Source organism: Lissotriton helveticus, chromosome 2_1 (assembly GCF_964261635.1).
Source record: "Lissotriton helveticus chromosome 2_1, aLisHel1.1, whole genome shotgun sequence".
NCBI classification, from domain to species: Eukaryota; Metazoa; Chordata; class Amphibia; order Caudata; family Salamandridae; genus Lissotriton; species Lissotriton helveticus.
Genome location: NC_136059.1, coordinates 1,710,605,011 through 1,710,617,266, shown reverse-complemented (window position 1 = coordinate 1,710,617,266; position 12,256 = coordinate 1,710,605,011).

Below are 12,256 nucleotides of genomic sequence, written 5' to 3'. Positions count from 1 at the left end.
GGCATGCTAACACCCCTAAATCGTAGTTTCCGTCTCGACCCCTCAGACTCCATTTTGTAAACGGTATCCATCTTGTGTCTTGCCCTCATGATAAGTCAATTAAAGGTCAAGCTTGATCTAAAAGGACACGTCCACCTTCCCTGACTTCCCCCTGACCTGTCCCAACTGACTCTCTTGCCTCCAGCCAAACCTGTTTGGGCAGCTCCTCGCCCAGTGGCCAAACACGATAGCATCAATGCACAACATACCACAAACCATTCACCGCGTACAGATCATGTTTTCTACACACACACACACACCTGTCCGCGTTCCCTATTTATGGCCAGTTTTATGACTAGGAGGTGCCTTCCTTTATTGGGGTTTCATCGATATCTGATGGGAGTTCCGGGCCTGGCTAGGTAATCTATCACGAATTGGACATCTAAAATACGGGCTTGCCTACATGACTTCGCTCTTTTGTATTATTGTAGAAATATGTGTATAGCCATATCATAAACTCAAGAATTCTTGCTTGCAGCTATTATTTTTGTATATAAGGAGAAGGATGGTTCTGTAAAAATGAACAGTCTCCTGAGAACACATGACCCGTGTTTGTCGTGCTTCTAGGACACCTGTTACTTGGTAGCTGCCAATAAAACTTGATCTCTGACTGTGACTAGAAGACTCTGTGTTTCTGTGGTCCAAAACAAGGGGGAACTCAGAGGTCTTCGGGCTTTATCCCCTGACACCACCGGGTTCTTAAAAACCCGGCACCTCAGTTGGCGCCCAACTCGGGGCGGTATCAAGCGGCGACGGTCCAAGCCAGATGTTCGTGAGGAGCTTCGTGTGAAAATTCCAGAGGATGGCCAGCCACTTCAGCGACCCCTGTATGTCGACGTGGTTCCGAAGGTCTTTGCTGCGAGGTTCCCCGCGTCCCGACGGCTACGAAGGACTGCTGCCCTGACTATCGCCTTGTTTTGGACCCAGTGATCCTTGGTAGAGCGAAACGATAGACGAGTCTTCTAGCGACGTCACCGATCTTCAAATACTTCAGTTAAGTATAAGTGGAGCGTCGCCCAGTCCTTAGTTTGTCCTTAGTTTTTGGTATCCTTGAGATACGCTTTGATTTGGTACTTGCAAGCCCCAAAGCCGAAGGACTTGTGTATTCACGAGAAATATCGTAACAGATAATCCTTTGAAGTTTGAAGCTAGACTAGTGAGCGAAGATGCCTGATTTTAGCAAACTTGGAAACTTGTTTTGTCTTGGTTATAGTAAGGACTCCCGATTAGAGGATTCCTGTCCGGTTCCTCCGATTGGAACTCCAACATACAAGCTCTATGTAAAGCACGGCGTCGGTCCTATCACATATAATGAAGCGTGGATAAAATACACCCGCAAGGATGGTGTTTTAAAATGGCCCCAATATGGTAGTTTCAACTCAGAAATATTAGATAACTTAGAGGTCAAATTATTCAAGAGAAAAGCCCGGCCGGCGATGTTTGACTCTTTCCGCTTATGGCGCAAAGAAGCCAAACAGAAAGAAATAAAATTAGCAAAAAGGAATAAAAGAGGTATGTCAATGGTGCAAGCTGCCGTTGCATACAGGGATAACGAGGAAGAGCAAGAAAGCGAACAAATACTTAGGAGCAAGAAACTAGCAGTAGATAAATGCTACCCAATGTTACCAAATAAGGGACAAGGTCAAGAGGAGAGATCCGAGAAAGATCCATTAATGTCCCACTTATTAAGCTCACCTCCACCGTATGCGTTAGACGCTACTACAACACCAAAGCATTTTACTATACCGCGCCCCGGCGCACGAAACACAGCTCTTGCACACACGCCAGCTACTCTTCAGCTGGTTCCTACTTCTCCGGTGCAGCCTTCTCAAAGGCCGCCATCTTTGCTACATACTCCATCTACTTCTACGACTTTGCCTACAGCTCCAGCTATTGTCTATGATACTACGGCTGCTACTACTTCAACTTCCTCTGCTATTGCCTCTACTTCTTCTTTGCCTCAGCCTGTTTTTTCTGATGCATTTGCCCCTCCGCAAGCTTCTCCTTCTATTAGACAAAGAGTGACAGGTACCGTCACTGGTCTGCTTTCACCTTTCTTCGGGTCGCCTAAAACGACCCCTAAAACAGAACATAGACAGTTACGTAGTCAACTGCCTGATTACGAGGAAAGAAAAGTGCTGAATGAACTAGCACGCCAATGGCTTACGGATACTGTTAGATATGATGTTCAGTCTGTTATGGAAGTTTTCCGTCAATGGAATGCACCCACTCAGAGATACGTATTCGAAGAGATGTGTGTATATCTGGGCGAAGATTTGGAGACGAATGATTCCAAATGCACAATGAACGAACTATGCGTACACGCTTTAAGTTCTATGAAGGTATGATTATAGGTGTAGATGTTGAGAAAGCGATAGAGTTATTGCTCTCTTATAGGAGTAAGGGAAACGTCTCTAGATCATGTCACGAAGACGATGCATCAGGTAGGAAGAGAGCGAGACAGTACCCCATGAGAGAGGTTCCTCCGGTTTGGAGGGAAGGTGATGCGAATGCGAATCCGCCAATTCTGCCCCATTTCCAGCGTGTATGGGTACATGTCCCCTGGAAAAGATCCGATGTCTTAGCACTCAAACAGACACTGCCTGATCCTCGTAAAAACCCGACTGGGTATTATAAGGAGTTAACGCAAACTGCAAGCTCATGTATAATGAATTTAGCGGATATAGACATGTTGTTTGGGAACGTTGTTCCACATCCTCTATGGAGCAACATACGTCATACGAACCATGACCAAGAACTAGGTGACTCATGGGCGAACATTACAGCTATCGATGCTAGACAAATTGGTGGTTCTAAACCTGAGCCGTTAATAGCCGAACTTCCCGGTAGAATTATCGCGTACATGAAGACAATAATGCCTGAAGTACGCGTAAACTGGGACAAGCTATCTGCGTGCAAGCAGAAGAAAGATGAGAATGTGTCTGACTTTTTCATAAGATTTGAGGAGACTTTCACCGATCATAGTGGTCAGGATATGGCTACCGAGGGTGGTCAAAGATTGTTTGTAGACAAATTCGTACATAATTTAATCCCTGAACTGTGTAATAAACTGAAAGATTCAGAGAGTGCTTGGGCTGTCTCTACGTCAGCACAAATTTTAGCTACAGCCCAGTACTATGAAAATAGGCGCAAAGACGAGCTAGATAAAGTCGACAAAAAGACAAAAGATTTAAAAACTAAAGTTCTTCTCCAGCAAGCCTATCCGCCTCGTACGACTAGTCAGCCCAATTATCAACAACAACAGCAGTATTCGAGAAACGCGCAAGGAAACGAGTTTTCCCATCAGCGTATTGCTTATGGCCCGAATCAATGTGCGTATTGCAAAGAAGAGGGTCACTTTAAAGGTAATTGTCCGGCTCTTGCGCGACGTTTGAGCGGTGCTTCAGGTGTAAGGGGAAGAGGTGTTCAACATGCCCCTAGAGGTAGGGGCCGTGGAAATTTCACCCAGAATACCACTTCTTTTCCGCCTCAGAATTCGATGAACAGCTTTGACCAACAGAATAATGCGTCGTCTAGGTCAGCTCAGTACTATACTGACGACTATTACACCGAACACGAAAATGAGGGTAATGATTGCTAGGACAGCCATGGACAAAGAGAGGGAGTTGTTTCAGTTCCAGTAGATCAGAATGGACCTTATGTCGAGGTAATTACCTCAGGAGTGTCAGAGCCATTTCTGCTGGATACTGGTGCTACAAAAAGTTCTATCATGCACTCGAAACTTCCTGGCGCACCTTTGTCTGGCGAAATGAATATTTCAGTAGGTTTCTCTGGCGCCCCTGTTAGAAACCCGATCTCTAGTCCCATATCTCTTTCTATTGGCCCGTGCGAATTAGAAGCACCCCTCATTTTGACAACAGGTTGCGGTGAAAATTTGTTAGGTTTGGATTTGCTAAAAAGGTTGTATGCGACTCTGTACTGTTCTCCATTGGGAGTACAACTTACTTTAGGTAAGAAAGTCGTTTCTCCAATGTATGTGTCAAAAGAAAATATTGCAACTGAATTGTCGTGTCTTCCTGATGTACTCTGGGCAAACGGTTCTAATGATGTAGGTCGTTTGGAGATAGCACCGTATGTCATAACATTGAAAGCCAACGTTAGGTTGCCACGTATTCCCCAATACAAAATATCTAGCGAATGTGAAAAGGCGTTATTGACGATTGTTTATGACCTGATTGATAAGGACGTCATCGAAGAAACAACAGGAAATGTTTGTAACAGTCCAGTCTTACCGGTCTTAAAGCGTACCGATCCTTCACAGCCCCCTGTGTATAGGTTCGTGATCGACCTCAGAGAAGTGAACAAGGTAGTTATCCCACAGTTTCCAGTTGTCCCCGACATTACTGCTTTATTGACGATGGTTCCAGCTTCAGCAAATTGGTTCTCGGTGATCGACCTGAAGAACGCTTTCTTCAGCATCCCGATTGCTGAGGAGAGTAGAGATATTTTTGGATTCAATTTAGGAGGACGAAGTTTCCGCTTCAAGTGCGCTCCTCAAGGCTACTGCGAAAGCCCATCAATATTCAGTCAGGCCCTGAAAACACAACTAGACACGATTGTTCTACCGAATGGTTCAACTCTGATTCAGTACGTAGACGATCTGCTGATCGCTGCAGACACTGAAGAGATTTGCAAGAAAGCTACGTTATCATTATTATGTAACTTATGTGACATGAAGCACAAAGTCTCTCTCTCCAAACTACGATTTTGCCGACAAGAAGTAACCTACCTAGGTCACATCTTGTTGAAGGAGGGAAGGAGACTGACACCAGAAAGAATACAGGCAATTGCAGAACTGAGTGCCCCAAGGACACAGAGAGAGGTTCGAGCCTTCTTGGGCATTACATCGTACTGTAGACAATGGATACAGAATTTCTCACTACTAGCCAAACCCTTGCTGGCACTACTCTGTAAAGACACGCCAAATCCTATGCCCTGGTCTGAAGATTGTCAGACGAGTTTCCACGAGTTGCGTGATGCATTGTGTTCGGCTCCTGTGTTGGGAAACCCCAACTACAGTAAGCCTTTTACATTATATGTCCATGAGAAGGAAGGTTGTGCATTATCAGTTTTAACACAACATTTTGGGGACAGACAGCGCCCATGCGCGTATTTTTCGGCAACTCTAGACCCTGTGGCTAAAGCCCTACCAAGTTGTCTGAGGGCTACCGTCGCAGCAGCTGTCTGCATTTGACAATCCGCTGGATTAGTCATGAATAATACTCTGATCGTTATGGTTCCGCATGCAGTAGACATTTTACTAAACAGGACGAAGACACAACATCTTACTAGCGCTCGACTATCCAGTTACGAACTTACACTGCTAGCAAGTCACATCCACATAAAGAGGTGTGATACACTGAACCCCGCAACGTTACTACCCATTCCGACAGAAACAGACTAGATTGATAACCATGACTGCTGTTTTAGGACAGAAGAAGAGACAAAAGAGAGAGTAGACTTACAGGACACTCCCCTTCCTGAATGCAACAATACTTTATGGGTTGATGGTTCATGTTTCAAGCTGCCGAATGGTGATACGACTGCAGCATATGCCGTAACGACATTACACACCATTATAGAGACCGCTCGTATTTCCCACAATTCTGCACAAGCCGCAGAATTGATTGCGCTTACCAGAGCATGTGTGTTAGCGAAAGGAAAGCGAGTGAATGTGTACACTGACAGCCAATACGCCTTTGGCGTGGCTCACAGTTTTGGGAGATTGTGGCGTGAACGTGGATCTCTTACGTCACATGGTGCAAAGATACAACATGGTCAGTTAGTTAATGAACTCCTCGAGTCACTGACCTTGCCACTACAAGTTGCCATTGTAAAATGCAGTGCACACAGACAGATTCAAGACGATGTTGGCCGCGGGAATGCATTTGCAGACGAGGTTGCAAAAGAGACTGCAAGGAACACAATGAGTCGGATGTATGTTGTAGGTCCCGCTAGATGGATTACGGATGTGGGAATGTGTGAGGACACCATTGAAAGCGTAAAATCTATACAAGCCGAGGCAACTGAGAAAGAGGTAAACGAATGGAGAGAAAGTAAAGGTAGATTAGACGTGAATGGTTGTTGGGTCGAATTGTCAGAACACCAGCGATGGCTATTACCTAACGCATATGTACTTGCAGTAGTAACAATGGCTCATGGATTTGCGCACATCAGTTCGAAAGGAATCTGTAAAGTATTGGCCCCAGTATGGCAAAATAGCAATATCCCAAAATATGCAGAGAATGTGGTCAGAAATTGTATGGTGTGTTTGAAGTACAATCCCGGTAGGGGAACCCCAACTCCAGCTGGTCATTTTGCGCCTCCAAAGTATCCGTTCGATGTTTTGCAGCTCGATTTCATTCACATGGAGAGATGCAACAATCTGAAGTATGTGCTCGTTGTTGTTTGCGCTTTCTCCAGGTGGGTGGAAGCTTACCCCCTTAAGGACAATACTGCCTTGTCAACTGCCAAAGCCCTTGTCAAAGAGTTCTTCCCGAGATTTGGCATGCCTAGAATCGTCTGGAGTGATAATGGAAGTGAATTCGTAGGACGCGTGATGAAGAGAGTGTGTGAGTGTTTAGGCATACAACAAAAGTTTCACTCTGCGAATCACCCCCAATCAGCTGGATTAGTAGAGTGCTACAATGGCACTTTAAAGCTCAAATTAACCAAGATCCAAGCCTGTAAAGGTCTTAAGTGGCCTGACACCTTGCCCCTAGCACTCTTGTCAACCAGAATGACCGTCCATTCCAGGTTAGGACTTAGCCCCCATGAGATAGTGTTTGGCCGCCCAGCCAACGTCTGGGGCGTGCCAAGACCAAACAAACTCAGCGAAATAGAACACCCCGTACTGCTTGACTATTTGTGCGAATTGACAACTAAATTGCGTGTTTTACACCAACAGGTTCACAGTTCCTCTCCGCCAGCCTCTGACGATCCAGGTCACTCCATCAAACCCGTGGGTCTTGGTGCGGAATTTCCAGCGCACAAACAACGGACAGCCGAGGTGGACCGGACCTTACCTGGTACTTCTTTCCACGAGATCAGCTGTTCGGGTGGAAGGCAAAAAGAACTGGGTGCACGGGACCCATTGTAAACGGGTCCCTCTGCCCCTTCCATACGACCGGTGGGTCAACGAAGGAATTGCCGACTCCGAGACAGAATCCATACCTCGCTTCATCCCTTTCAGCGATGCACGTTTAAAAGAAACTGGTACCGAAAAGGAGAGTGATCATATTTTACAAGGATTTGTGCCACCGTCAATGCCGTTGGACACTTCAGAACCTAAGACATTGTTTGAAGACCACACCGTACCTGGGAAACAACAATATAATCTAAGGTCGAGACAAAGAGACTAATAAAAAGCAAACTAATGTGATTTCCCTTCCCCCAAGAACTATTTTTGATTTTTCAGCTCTCTCACTCTCAGGAAACTTGCTCATTTTTGATTTTCGAACCGCCATCCGGTTCTGCTGCTAGGGTCGCGGTTGAAGTCTGGGGAGTGCAGCTGGGGACGTTTAGGTCAACGGTTCTGGTTGGTCCAAGGGAGTTACCCCGGACTGAACAGAGCGCACTCCCTGGCAGAACCAACCTACCACCGTGGGCAGCAACTAGAGGATGGAGTTTCCTAGGGTAAAGAGACCTACCAGATTCACGAACATTGAAAGACAACTATGCACTGTACTGGCCAAAAGAAGGTTTTTGATAACATGTATTTTAATGTTGTGTAGCATAACGATGTTTTTGACTGGTTATACTCTATTCGTATTCCAAGTTACTTTTTCAAATGATACCCGGCCTCAGCTTCCTCCTACTATCTCTCCACACTATTTTCACCCTCTACCTGAACACGAGTCTGCCAGAAGACTCAAATTTGTAAATAACTCATTCATTCAACTTCTACACCAACACCAGTCCATAATGAACACATCGAACTGTTGGATATGTGGACTCATGCCACACACAACGGATAAGGGTATCCCATACTTCATCCTGCCTTTCAGTTATTATGGTTCTCTGTGGGCTTTCCAGACAATGTTCCTATTCGCCCTAGAACCATACCCGACCCGTTCTACTGAAAGTGATTCCAGTAACATGGCACTAGTAGCAGGGATCAGAAATATGAGTAGAGAGTTCGACACATATCTAACGATTCCCAAAGATGAACTCACTCCGTACACTCGTTAGAACGTAACTAAATATGGGGTTTACCTGAGTAAGAGCCAGACAGCAAAGAAATCCCGCCCAGTTTGGATAGTACCCAACCGAGGTCACTTATGTTTACAAGGTATCGGCAGGGATCCCAAAGCACAATTAGGAAAGAGTATATGCACGGAAACCTATGTGTTCGCTTCCCGAACTTCCCCTATACTATTAGCAGCCAAAGGCACGTATTTCGTCTGCCACGACCAAGCCTACACCTGGTTGCCCCCTGACTTCTCAGGTACATGCTTTATCTCATTTCTGCTGCCTCCCACCTACACGGCCAGAGCAGATTACCATCGGACAAGGACAGCTAGAGGTGTTGTGAGTAAAGACGACACCGCGGGTCAGGAATTTGCTGACTTCGCAAAGGGTTTTCTGCCATTTTGGGGGCCTATGGTGAACAGCAGGAATATTCGCCAGTTATCGAGGATAGTTGAATCCGCCGTGATTACAACGGCCGGAGCCCTTGGCAATTTGACGACCGAACTTAAGTTGGATCGACTTATGACACTTCAGAACCGAGTTGCCCTAGATATCATACTCGCCGATCGTGGTGGTGTGTGTAGAGTGATCCAATCCAGTTGTTGCATTTTCATCCCTGATAACGCACCGACAGTGTACCAGGCCATCTCTATGCTACACGAGATATCTGGTTCCCTTCACGTAGAAAAAGGGGACTGGTCCTTACTAGGGTGGTTCTGGGAACTGATCGCTACCTGGGGATGGAAAACACTGATCTTCATTGGGATGATCTTAGCACTTCTGTTTATGTTCTGCCTGTGTGTACAGTGCGCTCCTGCACTATGTGGCCTCTGTGCTACCTCATGTGTACGGAAGCCTGTGTCAAAGGACGAACTGAGCAACAGAATGATGCTACAGCAGCATCTCCACAAATTCCTTCATACAGATTTAGACTCAGATTAACATGAATTATTGCCTTATATGAGGGCAAAAGGAGGGTCTGTGGTTCTGAAATTCTGGACCCTACTGTTGTCCCGGTATCGAGGTCCGATACCCGTGTCCCGAAACATCAACGTACCATGACGAATTTGGTGTCGACGAACCGATAATGATTAGGACATCATTCCTATGCATTTGCGTCATGATCGAGGCATGCTAACACCCCTAAATCGTAGTTTCCGTCTCGACCCCTCAGACTCCATTTTGTAAACGGTATCCATCTTGTGTCTTGCCCTCATGATAAGTCAATTAAAGGTCGAGCTTGATCTAAAAGGACACGTCCACCTTCCCTGACTTCCCCCTGACCTGTCCCAACTGACTCCCTTGCCTCCAGCCAAACCTGTTTGGGCAGCTCCTCGCCCAGTGGCCAAACACGATAGCATCAATGCACAACATACCACAAACCATTCACCGCGTACAGATCATGTTTTCTACACACACACACACACCTGTCCGCGTTCCCTATTTATGGCCAGTTTTATGACTAGGAGGTGCCTTCCTTTATTGGGGTTTCATCGATATCTGATGGGAGTTCCGGGCCTGGCTAGGTAATCTATCACGAATTGGACATCTAAAATACGGGCTTGCCTACATGACTTCGCTCTTTTGTATTATTGTAGAAATATGTGTATAGCCATATCATAAACTCAAGAATTCTTGCTTGCAGCTATTATTTTTGTATATAAGGAGAAGGCTGGTTCTGTAAAAACGAACAGTCTCCTGAGAACACATGACCCGTGTTTGTCGTGCTTCTAGGACACCTGTTACTTGGTAGCTGCCAATAAAACTTGATCTCTGACTGCGACTAGAAGACTCCGTGTTTCTGTGGTCCGAAACAAGGGGGAACTCAGAGGTCTTCGGGTGTTATCCCCTGACACCACCGGGTTCTTAAAAACCCGGCACCTCAGTTCCCATGGGGATAGGGGCTTGTAAATATGCCCCAACAATTGTTAGTAATTCAAGTTTTTCTTTTGTGTACACCTGTGTTTATTTTGTTCGAATTACTGTTTTAATGTTTGTAATTTAAAACCTACAAATTGCTTGGGGGTCCCCGGCTTCCGGTGGTGACTCAATGGGGATACACAGGAGTCAAAAGTTTGGGAACCACTGCATTAGAACACTTCTTTTGCATTGTCGTCTGAATAAGTGGAGATTTTGACCTGAATACTGGAATAAAGGATTTTAGAGCTTGATGGATGGCTTTGGATTCCAGAGGGTCGATATAATGAAATATGTTTTTCCGAGACCATTTCTTTTGTACTTGGAGTTCATCCACATGTGCTCCCCATCCCAACAACAATGCTTTTCATTCAAGCAATGGAGCATTGATTATTGTTTGAGTTAGAATACACTGGTAAAAGTGAATTCCATTGAAGGGTTCTCGGATTGGCACCATCAGGGAAAGGACTGGATTGCAGCTAGCGAAAGAATTAGCTTGATCCCAATGCCAGGGTACAAATACTATTGGGATTGTAGGTATTCCTGGAGTGGCCTTTTGTAGAGAAGGAGTGAGGCGCTAGGAAAGTACAAGATGCCATGGATTCCAGCAGGAATACGATTTGTGGCACTGTCAGATGTTTCATCCTGATAAGACTGCTACACTTCAGAGGGGTAGAAGGCAGTTGCTCTTATTAAGGCAACACTCTAGTAAGGTGTACAACATTTCTACCAGATATTGAATGGAATGAAGTGGGGTTGGTTTCATCTTGACTGGTTTGATTTGTAAGATGTTATGATGGAGAATACAGACTGTTGTTTTAAAGTGTAGAGAGCATCTTGCAATGTTGAGGCTATGATGGGCCAATCTTCCCGGCAAAGGCAAATGCTCTTTGCCTTTTCAGGTGTGTAGCTAACACTGCGCTGCATTTAGGAAGGTTCATGATGCAAATTTGAGACCGAACGACAGAATCTTGCATTGGTAGTCAGCATTTCACACTAGATATCTCTGGAAACATTAGATTTTTATAGGATTGTTGACGGTTACCTAGCTGTAAGCAGCACAGATGTTAGGAGTGCAGTCATTAGCTCACAGCCGGGACTCTGTTGATGCCGTGTGGGGACTACCAGGACCAGCAGCCCTGTGATTAAGCACACCTGTGCCTGCGCTATTTCACGGCTCGGGGCCCCCGCGCCGCGGGAGCCACTCGCAGCCGGGTCTCTGTTGACACAGTGTGGGGACGACCAGGACCAGCAGCCCTGTGATTAAGCACACCTGTTCCTGTCCTGTGCCGTCCCTATTTCACGGCTCGCGGCCCCCGCTCTGCGGGAGCCGCTCGCAGCCGGTACTCTGTTGACGCCGTGTGGGGACTACCAGGACCAGCAGCCCTGTGATTACGCACACCTCTGCCTGTGCCTGCGCTATTTCACGGCTCGCGGCCCCCGCTCCGCAGGACGTGCGGGTGTGCACTGGGCCACGGGCGGGCCTGTTTGTGCCCGTTGGTGACCGGTGATGGCTGGGCCACCCCTCTAAAGCCTGCAATATAAGGTCAGCCATTAGTATTTTTACCTTTGTCTGTGATCCAAACCCTTGTATCAGTTTTTAGTGCATTTACTAGTTGGACCAAAATGTCTGGCCGTGAAGGCAAAAAGCAGGAAAGTGGGGACAGGGGGCCATGTAGCTGGAACCTTGGATCAATTCATCACAAGGGCTACCTCGGTTCTGGCACATGAAATCGCTCTGAACTAGAATTCGCCAAACGCTCGTCGATGGGTGATTTGATCATGGCACGAACTCCAGTGAGAGCAAATGGTGGTCCGATTATTGCACATGGAGCCCCGGAATTCGGTGGTAGCCGTCCCTCTTTGGGGGAGTAGGTGCGTTTTTTTGCGGGGGGAGCGTGAACATTCAAGCAGAATTATGCGTAAGAACACCCAAGCCCTCACTATTGATGTTCAGGCACTTATTAGCCCAGCAGTGGGGGGAACCCCGGAAGCCCTACGGGACAAATCTGTAAAGAAGACGGGGCAATCTCAAAAAGGAAGCGAGGAGAGGGCCTGCAGAGGGGCAAAAACCCCAAAATTCCGAAAT